Consider the following 16130-nt stretch of genomic DNA (forward strand, 5'->3'; position numbering starts at 1 on the left):
CAGTCGGGAAATGGCATTTATGGACTTTCTTCTCCTTCCTTCATGAAATCCTGAATTTGTTCTCTTCCTTTTTCTCTTCAAATCCATTAGCAAGCCAAGACTCAGCCATGCCGGTATGTTCATTTATGATTTGCTACTTGAAAGCATCTGAAGCCCAGAATAAAAGCCCTGAATCAAAGATGTTTGGCTGAAGTAATTTGGCTGGGGAACAAGTCATCTTCCCTGGGAAAGATTTTCCATCATAATGGGAAAGATAAAGGGAACAAAAACTTTATCCCTAGCAGTAGTCACTATCAGGAAAGAGCGAAAACCACCACAAAGATAGGAAGAAATTTTCATGCACTGAATGCACTAGCCCAGAAACATTCAGCTACTGCAATGTTTAGCTGCTGTTTTCAATACCCTTTGGCAGGCAGGCTGCAGTAAGCATTGCAAAACAGTTGCTGGGGCGGGGATACAATAAAACCCATGCAGAAACACAAGTGCCTGTGCTATATTGGGTTCATGTGATTAGCACTGATACTTGCCTAAAATGCTGAAATATCACCTTTAATAAACGTAGAATCCATGAAAGAGTTGTCTTCAGAATCCCTCCTTACTCATTAGCATTCAATTTTTTTATGCATTGCAGGCATTTTTGACATTTGTACCATCTGAAGGTTACAGCTGCACTCACAATCTTCACTTGAAGGCATCCTCACCAATGAGAGTTTTTCTGAGAAATGGCAACCTCTCCCCTCATTCGGAACTGTGATTTTTGGATGGAGTGCAGTTAGATGATTTCAGCTGAACGGGTGTCTTTTAGAGGTAGACTCTTACATCTTTTACACTTCCTTAATTTCTTTTCGTGATAGCAAAAGCCTGAGTTTGTTTATTCAATTACCATGTGTTTGAGCCTACAGGCTTTGCATGCTTCTACCTAGCTAAAATAACTCTCTCCACTGCTAAAATCTAATTGAAAAGTTCTGTGTAGTCCCATTATGAATTATTCTGTGTTACGCTAGGAAGGCTAGAGGTTGTGAAACTAGTTATATCAGCAAAGCTGGCATCTGATTTCATTAGCTTACACTATAATTACCTTACATATGATGGGCCTGATACGACTACTCCGGCTCAGAGAAAATTTCTGCTGTCTTTGTTTCAGAGCTGTCAGTTCCACTTTGGGGCTTATGGCTCTGTAATCCTGCACTTCATACTACAATGAGTATCTGGCTGCTAAAAATATCCTAGGCAGTCAGGGTGGGACAAGGAACATGCCGATGCCGTATGTATGTCTTATAGGAAAACTCTTCTACTAGTCTAGCCAACTCTAGAATTAGCCAGTCTATTTTAGACCACTCATCATCATTACAGTCCTTTCATTTCTTTAGAAGGACTTCCATGAAGGGAAGCTAGATATTCAATGCAGGCATGGTTAGAAAGAGGAGAGGCCAGTTTGCTCACTAGAAATAATGTCATTACAAGATCTATCTGCATTGTGCAACAGTAGTCTAGGTAAAGCAGGACTAGTAGGTCTCCATAACACTACACAGGGCCAGATAACAATGACAGTTCTGAAAGCAGAACACATGGGTCAGTGCTGGTACACAAGTAGTGACAAAGTACAAGTGTTTCCAATGTCATCCTCTTCTAGAAACCTTGACCAATGTGGAGTCTTCCAGTAGGATTTTGGGAAGTGGTAAGGTCAGTATTAGCATCTCTTTTCCCTAGCCTTTTTTACAGCATTCATATCAATCACTGTAGTACCTAAATTGTTGATCAACAAGTTTTGTCTCTCCTCCAGCAGGAAAGCAGAGTGGAAATGGGATCCTCTGTCTCTGCCATTCACAGGAAGAAGGATGCCATATACCAGTTATTAAGCTTCACCTAGATTTATGGTATGTGTTTGCCATGCAAAATGAAGACATTATCCACAAAGATTCTATGATTTATTACCTGGAGAGGTGATGCATCACTGAAGAAAAGGATACTGTGAAGGAATAATAAGAGAGAGATAAGCACAGGCAGCAGCAAGGTGGCAAACATTTTCTTCCTTTGCCTACAGGAATTATGCTTCCTAATCCATGCACCTCTTTTAGCTCAAGGAAAGGAATTGGAATTCACAAGGATTTCTGTAGGCAGCCTCAAATTGCAGCTGGAAGGCACATTCTTCTATCAGTTTCTTATCACTGCTCTCCAGTTCAGTGTAATATTTGCAACTGTCTTTTCCTCCTTTTAAATTCCTTGAGCCTCTGCAGCAACTATATAATGAAAAATAATATATCCACTGTTTCCGGAAAAGTTGTGAACTTTAGTCTGCCATTTTTTTCCACAGGAAGGACATCACATTGTTCCTTCTTCTGGAACTTCAGAAGATGTGCACTTGGGCTCTTCATGTGCCATTGACTGAGCCAAAGCAGGCAGAGCTCCTGGGGATCTAGACCACTAGACCATAACACCACTACTAAGAATCACAGTGAGAATCACTATGAAACACCTCCCAAGAAATCAAATTCAATCCTCTCAAACTCCTGGGATAAGAATAGTACAATTGTTCAAAACACATCACATCCTTTATGAGCTCTCAAGCTCCTTTTAAGTCTTTTCTTTGAAAGTATACATGAAAGTATAAAGTTACTGGCACCTTTAGTAGAATGTTACCCAATTTCCTCTGTCTGCTATTGGATGCTTATGAACTATTTTGATGTAGTAAAAATAAAATGGTTTCATTAAAAAAAAAGTTGTAAATCATGAAGGGTTTTTAGAGAAAAGCTATAAAACAGTCTGTCATAAACCAGCTACCTTCTTGCAGAACACAGGGTGCTTGCAATACATACTCTACAAAAAGGTTAAATGGCTGAAGCATTAGAATAGTCTAATACAGTATTTGCCATTCTTTCTATTGTAGGGGTAGAAGATACCAATATAGCTAGGGTACATTTTACTTGATGCTACATACTGTTGGAATACTACTTTAATTTATATAAAGTGTCCAGCTATCCTTGGATTATTCAGCTTTTTTTTAATGCTTTACTATGCAGTTTTATGATAGCAAATTCTTCTGGAACACATAGTATAATTGAGCTGGTCAAGCAACCATGATTTCCTATAGAAACACATTCTAATGGGGTATAAATTATTGAGTGATCTTGAGGAAGAAGGTGTAATTACATACACAATGCAATATTTCCAATGAAATCTCAGACTAAGCTTGAGAAAATGAATTTTCAAGGCATTTGACCATGAAGTCCAGAATGTGCAAGAATGAACCTAAAAAAAAAAGAATCAAAACAGCTCCACAGGAAAAAAATCCAGTGTTCACATCTGTACAGATGGAACATCACTAAAGAAATAAGTGCATGTGCTCAGGTCAGGTGGAAAGCAGCTGAAAATAAACAGGCTGGGGTACATCTGAGAAGAACAGCCACCCAACTCAGTCACAACAGGAAGGCTGACAAAAGTACTTCTTTATGACAATAACATTTATCTTTGCTACAGAGTCCCTTGCAAGGAAAATGGATCAGAAACATTCCCCCCACACTGCGTGGACAAGGGAGTGAGAAATGATGCTGAGCAATCTATTAAACAGTTCTGCGATGGAGCTGTAAGTTGCATCATAAGGTGAAAGGAAACTGAAGCAGAGTCTGTGACAAACCTAAATAACACAGCATTTGTTAGATAAATGGAAGCAAGTGACAACAGACAACAAGCCAGGCTGTCTGGGCAAAGACTTTGTAGCTCTTAACTTTCAGGTGACAGAAAAACACACCAATATTTTTAAAGGCCTTTTTCCCAGAACCATTGACATGTCACTAGGGAATATCAGCAAATAAAGAGACAATAGAATTTTATTGTAAAAAGAAACATTATGCAAAAGACAGTTGCTATGAATATTCAGTCATTGTTTTAACTAATATTTCTGAGGCATTTGCAACTGACCATTTCTATACTGGTTTAGTGTGCAAAATGCATTTTGGGCCCAGAACTGTGGGAAGCAGATTTTACGAAGAATATTATTATGAGTGCCAGAAAGACTGTTGTCTGAGACAACTTCATATGACTTTGCGTGAGCAGTGACACTGGGGTAACATGTCTAAGATGTAGAGTATTCCTCACAAATTCATTGAATCTAAAAATGCTGAAAAGCTATCCTTGAATAACAACTATAAGGAAGGAAATGATGGCAGTTCACAGGCATCTCCTGAGCTGAAAATACTAAATACTGTGTTAATTTAGTGCTCACCAAAATTTATCTACTTAGCTCCAATCAAATCAGATATATGCTCTATATTAGTTGTAAGCCATATTTAAATAAAAGGGTGCAACAAAGGTGGAAAGGGAGTACTTTTCTTCATATAATTGTGAACTTCACAAGTATCATCTGTGGCTATTTACTCTAGCTAGGGTAGATATAGCCTGTTGCTTCTGACATGAAATTCTATACCTTTCCCTCCTCAAGGGAAAAAAAAAAGTCTGTGAAATTCAAATCTTGAGCCTAGATCATAAAATCAGACCCTGTGAGACAAGTACCAGCAATGCCCTATCAACTAATATCAGTGGCTGGAAAAGAAGTTGAATGTTCTCTGAGTAAGGACCACATGCTTGATTCCAGAAAGAGTTCTTGCTGTATAGCAAAGCATTGATGGCAATACCATCAGCTACACTAAAATCAGAATCTAGCAGAATATTGATCTGCAGGATCTGAAAGCACTCTTAAGAAAGTTGGCCATCTAAATATCAAGCAGTAGTAAACCACAAAATATGTTCATTGCTTCTTAGTATACCTTGCTATTGAATTTTTTTACATCCCAGAAAAATTTACTGAGCTTATATAGTTTATTGTGGAAGTAATAGAATGAGTGAATAAAATAAAAGTACTCTATCTTCTGTGTCATTCAAATGTAATCAGATTTGCTCAAAGAAAGACTACTGTACCAGTCTCCATCCCCAGTGTTAACATTCAGGACTTCTTCCTAGGTTTGCTTATCTGATAACAAGCCTCTCCATCTGAAGTCTGATATTAATGCATAAATCCCAGAAATGTGTCTAGAAAAGTTCACACTATTCAGCTAAAAAACATTAAACAGAACATGAAAGGAGGATAAAACCCTTTTGGGATAAAATATGATTTCTATGTTTCCTTTGGGAAGAGTAACAACAGACCATAATCTCAAGGGATATTGTAAATTCTCCAAGGAACAAACAAAATAGCTGAAAACTTTAGAGATTAATGATATTTGAATAAAAATATTTTAATAAATTAAATATTCACAACAACTCTGTTGTTTATTTAGGCCTCAATATTGTAACAATGTTAGACTGCAGCACGGAGATAAACAAGCAATGAACTGGAGACCTCTGGACCTAAATATATCAGGTATTTCTGCTTGAGTTTAATGACCAACCCTGGAGCTAAAAGTGGTAACAGCATATCATATGTGGATTGGGACCTGAGAGGATAAGGAAAAGGTACTGACTGCTGGCCAATAAACACTTAATCATGTCTATCCATCTCTCTTAGGGTTTTATACTGCCGTCCATCACCGAACCATCTGAGTGTCTTCATGTAAAATCAATACCAATAGTGAAAGCCCTGGAGAATGTCACAGAAACTCTAGCACACCTTCTCTTCTGGGTCAAACTCTGTGTTTGCATAGCCATATAGTCATGCTCTTTGATTTTAATGAGACTATCCATGAGTATTATGTTATCATTTGTATCATTCCCATAATGATACAAACATTAAATTATTCCTCCAAATATTGTTGCTAACAAGAAGGACCAGGTTCAGGTGCTATTATTTTTTCTCAAAACTTGCAAATACTAGCTCAAAATATAACCTATAAACTCATAAAAAACCTAAAATATTTTCTTTGAGTTCACCAAGAAGTATTAAATCTTTCTGAGGAGCTTTGTCTGATTCTGAAACTAGCAAATGAAGATGAAATGGATTTCAGCACTGATTTGCACCAACTGCTTAGCAATGTGTATTGGTTTTATGTGGCAAGGTTTTGGTAGCGGGGGGGGTTACAGGGGTGGCTTCTGTAAGAAGCTGCTGGAAGCTTCCCCGTGTTTGAGAGAGAGCGAGCCCATACCAGCCGGCTCTAAGACAGACCCGCCGCCGGCCAAGGCCGAGCCAATCAGTGATAGTGGTAACGCCTCTGGGATAACATTTTTAAGAAGGAAAAAAAGTTGGGAGTGAGGAACAGCCGCCGGAGAGAGGAGTGAGAACATCTAAGAGAAACAAGCCTGTGGACACCAAGGTCAGTGAAGAAGGAGGAGGAGGAGATGCTCCAGGCGCCGGAGCGAAGATTCCCCTGCAGTCCGTGGTGAAGACCCTGGTGAGGCAGGCTGTCCCCTTGCAGTCCAGGGAGGTCCACGGTGGAGCAGATATCCACCTGCAGCCCGGGGAGGACCCCACGCCGGAGCAGGTGGGTTCCCGAAGGAGGCTGTGACCCCGTGGGAACCCCGCGCTGGAGCAGGTTCCTGGCAGGACCTGCGGATCTGCGGAGAGAGGAGCCCGTGGAGCAGGTTTTCTGGCAGGACTTGTGACCCCGTGGGGGACCCGCGCTGGAGCAGTGTGCTCCTGAAGGACTGCACACCGTGGAAAGGACCCACGCTGGAGCAGTTCGTGAAGAGCTGCAGCCTGTGGGAATGGCCCACGTTGGAGAAGTTCGTGGAGGACTGACCCCGTGGGTGGGACCCCATGCTGGAGCGGGGGAATAGTGTGATCAGCCCTCACCCTGAGGAGGTGAAGCGGCAGAAAATAACGTGTGATGACCGTAAACCCCATCCCTGTCCTCCTTGTGCCGCTGGGGGGGCTTGGTGGAGAAATCCGGGAGTGAAGTTGTGCCCGGGAAGAAGGGAGGGGTGGTGGGAAGGTGTTCTGAGATTTCGTTTTATTTCTCATTACCTTACTCTGGCTGATTTGTAATAAATTGAGCTAATTTTCCCTAAGCTAAGTCTGTTTTGCCCGTGACGGTAATTAGTGAATGATCTCTCCTGTCCTTATCTCGACCCGCAAGCTTTATGTTATATATTTCTCTCCCCTGTCCAGCTGAGGATGGGGGAGTGATAGAACGGCTTTGGTGGGCACCTGGCGTCCAGCCAGGGTCAACCCATCACACAATGGTTCTACAAAATGTTGATATTTAAAGTATTTCTGGTGCACCTATGAAGAAAGACACACAGAGCATCTTTGCATACACTCTATTAACTTGGTTTGAACATCTGATGAACAAATGATTTTGTAGTTTACCCATCAGCTGTACCCTTTTCATCATTTACTGTCAAAAAAGGGAATAGACAAATCCACAAATACTCTCAAGCAGGGCTGCCTCATTCCATAGAGGAAGCAATTTACTGTCTCCCTCATTTACACCCTTTGTCAGTGCTAATCCCATATCATTGTACCTAAATGATGCTACCATCATCTTCTGTCATGCTGATGTCTTCACTCCATTTTTCAGCACACTAAAGACATCAGATCAGTTAGGAATAGATGTACTTACATATTCATATGGACTCAGCTTCATTTACTACCCCATGCAAGACTGAGGTTCAGTTATGATAACTCCTAAACAGATTATATTTAAACACAGTTCTGATTTTCTTAACCATACAGCAAGTATAACATTATTTAATTTCTCTGATTCTCCAAATGTTAATGATTCCTTAGCAAAGCAGTAAAAGTGCCCCTCAGGAGAAAATAAATGGCAAATAAATATGCCAAAAAGTTTGTACATACATCTCCCTCTCTTCTCAGTTCACTGAGAGATGGCAGCAAAGAGTTCCTTTCCTAAGCTTCAGAGCTGCCACAGTTTCATATAAGTATTTTGTGAACACGAGCTAGATATCTTTTCAGATGGATGACTGAAAGCTTCATTAACAACTGCAAGTTTTCTTCAAGAGATAGGGTTTGTGTCTTGCTATTGCCACATTCAAGGAGCAGATAATATGACCACTGATATATGAAAAAAACCCCAACCATGAGCTACCTAAGCCTATGTGATCTGTTGGACTGGCATGCTGAGGGCAAGCCAATGTCAGTGGTAATGGTATCCAAAGGAGAATTGTGGTAGCATCATATGTAGCTGCCTTTGACACTCTAACCTGTAAAACAAGGTATAATGTATGGGTGGGCTGGCCAATGAATCACCCCAGACCTTAGAAGAACAGCCATGAACCCAACAATACTCTGAATATTCTCTATACATATTACCATATACTGGATATTTTATACAGGGGCACTGCAACTTCAGAGATAACAAGCAAAAAGGCTTGAGACAAGAAAAGGGCTAGAGTATAAGGAATCCAAGCTTCCTACTGCCCACTTTGAAAACATATGCCAGTCCAGAAGGTTGAACAAAATTAATTTCTCCAATTCCACCTGATTGTACAGTTCAGAATTGAAGTAACAGTTGCTTGAATACCGAAGTATTTTCTTAGTACGTTCCTTTTTTTTTCATATAGACTATTTGATTGTTATTTTTCTTGCCACTGAATGTCCAGACTAAAAATAAACTGGACTTAATTGTCAATTACATCAGGAAGAAAAAAAGTAATGGAATGTCAGTGTATTGCTATGAATCTTAGATTTCCATTATCAATAAAGTTAAAGTGTAATATGTATGTCACTAAGGCAGTAGAAAGCTCATAGCTGAAAGAACTGCAAATAGCTACAGTTATATGCATTATTTCAAGAACAATCTAATAAAGCCTAATTGGTTGAATATTAGATGATTGAACAGAAACTACTTTAAACTCACTGTCCCCAAGCAAAAAGTCCATGTTCTTAATAAAGCTTAGAACAAAAACTCCCAGATACGGCTTTGGAGCTGTCACGGTATTGCATCAAACCTGCCCAATAGCCAAGACCTCCCTCTTTCATAGGTCCTCCTCAGGTATTAGCAGAGAGCTAGTCCTTCTGTTATCCTCTCTGTTATCCTGCTAAAGTCAGAGCATACTGGGCAAACAACCAGAAACCTTGAGGTTGCTCCCATTGCAGTGTCTGCAAAGGCAGATGGGATTTACACGCAGGCTGAGTTTAGGCAGCCTGCAAAGACTGTAGGTAGGGATGCAAAGTATCTTATCTGAGCATCTGTCATTCCTGGGGCTGGTCAGTTAAGTTACCCCACAGATATGAACAATATTCTTGCACTGCTGCACTGAAGCAGAGAGAGGCTTTTTCTTAGCATTCATTTCATTCATTAAAATAAATCCTGCTAGTAAATTATTGGATGGGAATTGAGTTCTTAAACCACACATACTTAGTTTTGCTAGTTTTATGGTATGTACAATTGTATGGGTATCATTTCTCTAATCAAGTATTTTATAGGTTTGTATTACAGGTATTTAGGGATGCTTGCAAGGGAAACTTGTCATTACATTTTAATTTCCTAGGCATAAAGGAATGTTGGATATGGATGGAGGAATCTTTACTGGGTTTGTCTCTTAAAATTGCCACTAACATATAGCAGTATTTTCTCACCCTATTCTTCCCTCCCTTTGGGGAAAATGGTACCTCAAAGGCTCCTTCTTTTATGCAATGCTCTCTAAGCCTCCTCTCCTCCAACTCCACACTCCCAAAATAGAGAGCTATGTCTGCCCCTGTTTATGTCTCTGCTAATCACCAAATTTCTTCCTAAAAAGTTTGTGACAAATTTTTCTTTACAGTATGTTTTAAAACTGCAGAAGAAATGATAGAAAACAGTAAAAACATTACAGCATATCCCCTCTCCTCCACCCCCACCCTATAATCTCTATAATTAGAAAGCAATTGTATTGCTTTTTGTTTTTCTCAGGCTTTCCAGAATAATTCAACTTTCAGCAAAGAACATATCTGGAAATACATTTGTGTTCTAAACATAGAAATAAAAATGTTCTAATGGAAGTTAAGTTGCACTCTTACCTACAGCATTCCCTACTGTGAAGGTTATTGTTTAAAAAGTCTGTTTATAATGCACCATCTGCTTGGCTTCTTTATACTCGCTTTATTCTTTATTGTGTGCTGTAATTAATGAGCCTTTCTGTATAACTACCATAGTAGCTGATGTTTTTCTTTATAAATGAGAAGCAATAGCTCCCCGATGAAAATTTCAGCTTACTTTTTAACAAATGAGGGGAATTGCCTTAAGATTGGACCGTTGTTTAGGTGTCATTGTGGTATCTGAGCAGAAGTCTTAGCAATACTGCAGACCACTTGCCTTGAGACACCATGAGCATTGTTATAGATGAGCTGGACAAAGTTATGATGGCAACCTTGTCTGTAAAGGAGAGTTGTCATATGTAACTACTGTACTCTTTAGCAGATAACAAAAGAAACAAGACAAAATAATTTGACACCAAATCTCTCTGCGAGCTTTTGCTTTGTCTTTGTTCAGTGGCTTCAAAATACATCACAAAGATAAGGACATGCTGTTAATGCCTTTTGACTAGCAAGACAGTTTCTGTATGCTCTTGCTGGCTCTTTTTTTTTTTTTTTTTTTTTTTTTTTTTAAGTTGCAGACCATCTTATCTTCCTGGGGAACAACTGAGTAATTTAGATATACAAAACCAGTGTTCTTTGCAAAAAGAGCAGAAATTGAGTAACAAACATGCATTCTGGTTTGGTTTCACATAGAAGAGGGAGCAAAAGTGTCAAACAACATGAAACAATCCCTGGCTTTCAGTTTACTTATAAGCACATTGTCCTAAAAGGAAGGACTCTCCTTTTCATGGACTTTGACTTTGTCTCTTCTCTTCAACTTTCATCTACAATAAACACCCTTCATTCTGCAGACCACAGCTGTACATGAGATTTTGCACTTGCCATTTAGTCTTAGCTAAAGCCTGAGAGATAATCAACTGAGGCTAAAATGACCTCTGATAGTTGCCTTTCAAATACCTAACAGCCTACCTTCAAAAACACATTTCTCCGTCAGCCCATCAAGAAAAATGGTTTCTGATGGTCTGTACTCACTGTTCATCGAGGACTGATTTTCTCATTTGGGTGGAGTTTTATGGAGCTGATTCTCACTCTCTCAGCCTTTTGGGTTATTAAGAAAGACCGCTTAGTCTGACAGCACAGATGCAACAGGGCAGGACTGCGCTACATTAACAATTCTTTGCAATTTGGTCTGTGTTATATGCAATTAATCTGTACATGCTTGCTAGCAATCTCTGGAATATTAGGTGTACTGAAACTTCCACATAATTTTGAATAAGCGGGAAGAAACTGGAGGAATTAGGAAGGAAAATATTGCAGAATTCCTAATGTCACAAAAAAAAATAGAAGAAAGATCTTATATAATATTTTAGCATATATTTTAATATAAATCTATCAGTAAAGGTCTCCTATATATATTTATATCTCTCTCTCTCTACACTCTCACACACACATATATATATATATGTACACATATCTTCTGTGCTTTATATGGTGCCAGAAATCCTTGACTTATTACTCCCACTGGCCTGAAAACAATGAGAGACTTCTGCAGGACATACTGGTTACAAGTTTGTATAAAGCGCAGTGCCACTGCTTAAGTCTGTGCTTCTGCTATAAGACAGCATGAGCCTAACTTCTCACATTGAGAGGTGAGGGTTAAAATAAAGACTCATTGCTATTCTCCAGGAACTCTGGACAAGAGACGAATCCCTTCTCAAGCCCATTTATTGTCTGTTTGTCGGCTGGAGCTCATATTTATATGCCGCATCACAAGATCATACTTAGCAATACAGCTAAGTGATTAACTCATAACAATTATTGCCTAACAAATTCTTCTCTTCTTCATAGAACAATGATGTATTTTGCAAATTCCTCAGTTATTTGTTGTTCTGAAGTAATGAATTAATTGTAATAATCTTCAGTTTTATAGGGTGGTAATAGTTGTGTTTTCAGTTGAAACATGGCAGGCAGTTGCATGTGTCATACAAGTCATACAGTATTGCTTTTCTTTCCTGGCTGGCAATATATGCAATTATTGAAGGAAACACTCATAACCTCTTACATACATATAAATTCCATTAGAATTTGGGGGAGTATTCATTGGCAATATTACAATTATTTAAAATTCTTTCAGTTATAAATAACACTTCATGACTTGGGTATTCCTACATTATGCACTTGCATTAATATCTGCATGTTGGTTAGTATTAGTAGGTTCAGTATTTTGTATAGAACTGAACCATGGGCCATAGACACTGTAATAACTACATGCCCAGAAACCAGCAGAGATAAGAAAGATTACTCTTGGCATTTAGCCCTTCAAACTCTGTTATTTGTTGGGAATCCTACTCCAAATTTCATCAAGTAAGCCACATGTAGCCTTGAGTAACAAACTGATTCATTTCAGTATATAGCTCAACACTCATTAAAAATACGTTAAAAAATCAAAAGAAGCTAAATCTAAAGTGAATAGAAGAGTGATTTTCTCAGAATACTACACTTTAGATGCATATTACCTTAATTTTAAACAAAATCATCACAGCCTTTAAATGAGCTGTCCATGTAGATTTTCTATCGTTTCCCTGAATTTTTATTACACTATGCATTTTGAGCCTAAATGACTCTCAAAACAAATCATATACCTCCTATGGCAGCTGTTTTTAATGAATTGGTCTTCACTGATTTTCTACTTAAGATAAAATTCAGCATTTTCTGAAGCACAGACAGATAGTACAAAAATACCCATTGGGGTAGAATTTTGACTGTAGACTTGCTTGTATGCACTAAAACATCCCCAACTTTCCTAGAGAAACAAAACCATCAAAACACATTTATTAAGGACAAACAATATACATAGCAGAAGCTATACCTGATAGTGTTAAATTTAACAGCTAAGCTTGCAAATGCTACTTTACTAACTCAGATGGATACTAGAACTATCAGTTGTTTGGATAAATTTTATTCCAATTTCCTTTTTGATGCAGAATACAAAAGAGGAATTTTTTAGGCTCTGCTACAGCCAAGCTGATGGCTAAAGCATTCCCATTTTGATTTGTTTAACAAATGCATATTGATTAAAAATATGGTAATTCCTACATACTTTTGTAGAAGCTATTAAAAAGAGAGGCCATGGGGAAGTTCTTTTTGATTCCTCCTAGCTCTACTAGTAGAAAAAAAACTTTCTATTATTATTTCCTGAAGCATGAAAAACCTGTAGTGTATACGCGTACATGCTCATAAGATTTGAAGGCATGATTATTTGTCTATGTCCATATCCATGTGTTTATAAAATTAGTGGAATGTGTATTTTTTATTACAGATTGTAACAATCTTCATAAGCAAAACATTTTGGAGTTAATTCTGGTTACAAGCTAAAAAAAGTTTTACCAAAATTAAGTTGTTCCTTAGTCTGTAAATGATACAACTTCTTTTACTGAACAAAACGCATCTATGTAGAAACCAACCATGAGTCTGTACCCTCCCTACTTACCTGTTCATATAGATACTGTCCCATGAGGGTACAGCCTTTGCTTTTTGCCAGGCTTCCCGTTTTCTCTTTGAATTTCCATAGAATTTGCAAACACTATTCAAACAGCAAATACTAATGCGCCTTATTTACAGTCCTCCTCTCCTCTGTATAAGGGAGGCGATGCTTGCAAATGTAGCAGGAATTCTGGTCAACTATTTAGGCTATATGGTTAGGAAAATACTTAAGAGTCCATCGTGGCCTTTGTCAGTTCTTATTCATTTATATTTTATGTTCTCATCAGGCTGCTAAAGGCTTCCTGCATGCAATTTGAAGGGATCTCCAGAAACATTCACAGCCTGTTTTTTCTACTCCAGAAACTTATATTTTCACTACACTTTCGTTTTTGAACAATTGATACATTATCTGGTAATTGATACATTAGCTAGCAAAAGAGACACCTGAAAGCACCCCTTACCAGTACTATGCGTAGGAAGATCGCTATTCACTGGTAGTTTCTGTTCCAAAGGGAACAGATTAAAAAATAAATCACCACAGCCTTATGTGTGTGGTTGCATTTGTAGATATCCTTCTTCTCCTCACAGCTGGTCTCAGAGCTGAGCCCAGACAACATACCAAAAATGGAAAAAAATTCTACAAACTTTGGCCTTTTTATATAGAAGCACTTTGGGTGAATTCATGTTTGACATTTACATTCTCTCGTTGCAAACCATTCAAGGTTTGATGATGACACTGTCCAATAATGAATGACATGAGGTCAGTGCAGGAAAAAGTAAAAATGGAATGACTTCACATCTAAAGTACTAAGAGTATGAAATACTGAAACACTGTCTGAAGAAATGGAAGGAACTGTAAACTGGAAGAGAATAAACAGTACAAAGAAGCAGCGAGATGATAAATTGTTGAATGGCAAATTGAGGGAGGACACCCAGTAACCCAGAATAGTCTGTACTGGGTCTGATACCAGCATATATAATGTCCTCTATATAGTATAGAACAGTGTATAGTACATACCAGATATCTGCATGGTATGAGGTACAAGCCCAAGAGTTACGTTTTATAAACAAGTGCTATTCCAAGATCTCATTAAGGCATTGAGATCTTTCCAAACCACTGGTGACCCAGTCTACCTACAGTTGTGACTGCAGACAGCACAGCTCCCTTAGGTGTAACTACTCTTGTCACCACCTAAGGCGAAAAATCCTCCTTTATGATACATACTTGTAAATGTCCAAATATGCAGTTTAGATAACAAAACAGTGAGCATATGCAACAAATACCATAGTAACTGTTGTTACCCTACCTTATGTCTAGGCAGTTCAGTTTTCTCTACTGGTGCATTAAGGTTTTGCTGTAAGATTTTTTACACAGTGCTGCACTTCTTTGTTAGGCTGTTCAGAAAGGTTATGGTTTTCATGAACTTCCGTGATCACTGAACCACTTGCTGGTGTCCAACCAATTGTAATGAAAGTGAAACCTGCATCTGTGCCAAAGGATTTTATTGAAATAGGAAAACACAGCAAGCAATCTACAAAATCCACTGAAATAGTACCCCATGACCCCAAACTAAATAGCATAGAGAGCTACTTTTAAATCAATACTTAATTCGGCAGAAAAATCAATTTCCCTCCCTCTGCAATCCATAAAATTCATCAGGAAAAAATTAACCCTCACATATTAGCAGCCCTCTCACCCTACAAGTTTAGAAATTAATTACAGTAGACAATTTCAAGCCCTGTAACAGGCTGGGACAACATGCTATAAGGTACTTTGCAACCTGTGAATTAAAACATGGATTAGATGTGGTGTGCACACCTATAGCTTTCATAATTTGCTTAGCCTCCCTTTGGTAAAGGCAAACACTGCTTTTTTAGCTACAGCTGTCTACAGTCTCAAGCAGTATCCAGGTTTCATTCCTGAAAAATGTTCACCTTTTTGCAGATACTGTGCAGTACACAAACAATCCTACATAACAAAGCTTGTTCTGTCAGCATCCAAATAATTTCTCTGAAGGCAGCCACATCTTGCCTTTATTCTTCCACATGGGTATTCTAGCCCTGCTGTGAGATAGTTAAAGAGCTTTACTGCGTGGCACACACAGAGTTCACAGATTCCTATCAGTAAGCATGTGCCCTTGGGTATGGATGTTCCACATTTGACTGTCTGGGCAATCTCTTCATCTGTGAACTTTCCTTTACACTCTAGACAGCTTGCTGTTAAATATGTTTTTAAATATAAAGGCTTGCTGATAAATATGTTTTTAAATACAATGTACAGAATATTATTGATCTAGCCAAGATTCTGCTTCATATTTAATAAATCAGTGTTTCTTTTCAGAATGCTTGCCTGCATAATAGACTGAATTGCTTAGCTTACACATGACAGAGCCTGCCTTTTCATTACATCACTGTTTTGCTGCTATTCTAACCTCCATTCCTTTCCCCCAAGTAACTCTTTACGGTTTTTTTTTTTCAGACTGTTAGACGTTTCTTTCCTGAATGTAGATTGTCTATATTTTTTAAAGGCTTCAAAGTCTGTGGGGATATAGCCACATCTTATCAAAGAGGTCCAGCCTCTGAGAGGTTGTTTTCTTCCACTGTATCCCACAGCTCAGATCTTTACACTTTTTGTATTCACAGTCCTATATTGTCTCTGACAGAAGTTCAATAAAATTGTCTTTCTACCCACAATATCAGGGTTCTCAATGTTGTTGGAACTGAGTGTTATAGACCTACA

General features: G+C 38.5%; 1 protein-coding gene across 5 annotated transcripts in view; it reads right to left on the bottom strand.

Annotated features, from left to right (window-relative positions):
- The window catches only part of TAFA1 (TAFA chemokine like family member 1), a 349166-nt gene that overhangs the window by 329470 nt on the left and 3566 nt on the right, over positions 1-16130 (bottom strand). For 2 of the 5 annotated variants that reach the window (XM_075052563.1, XM_075052564.1), the window contains one exon: positions 1936-1969. The exons of 1 other annotated variant lie outside the window; for it this stretch is intronic. The gene's annotated coding sequence lies outside the window, so the exon portion shown is untranslated. Of the gene's footprint in view, positions 1-1935; positions 1970-14697; positions 14872-16130 lie in introns of all 5 variants that reach the window. 2 more of the 5 variants (XM_075052565.1, XM_075052566.1) reach the window with 2 other exon arrangements.

This window comes from Buteo buteo, chromosome 21, assembly GCF_964188355.1.
Source record: "Buteo buteo chromosome 21, bButBut1.hap1.1, whole genome shotgun sequence".
Lineage (NCBI taxonomy): Eukaryota > Metazoa > Chordata > Aves > Accipitriformes > Accipitridae > Buteo > Buteo buteo.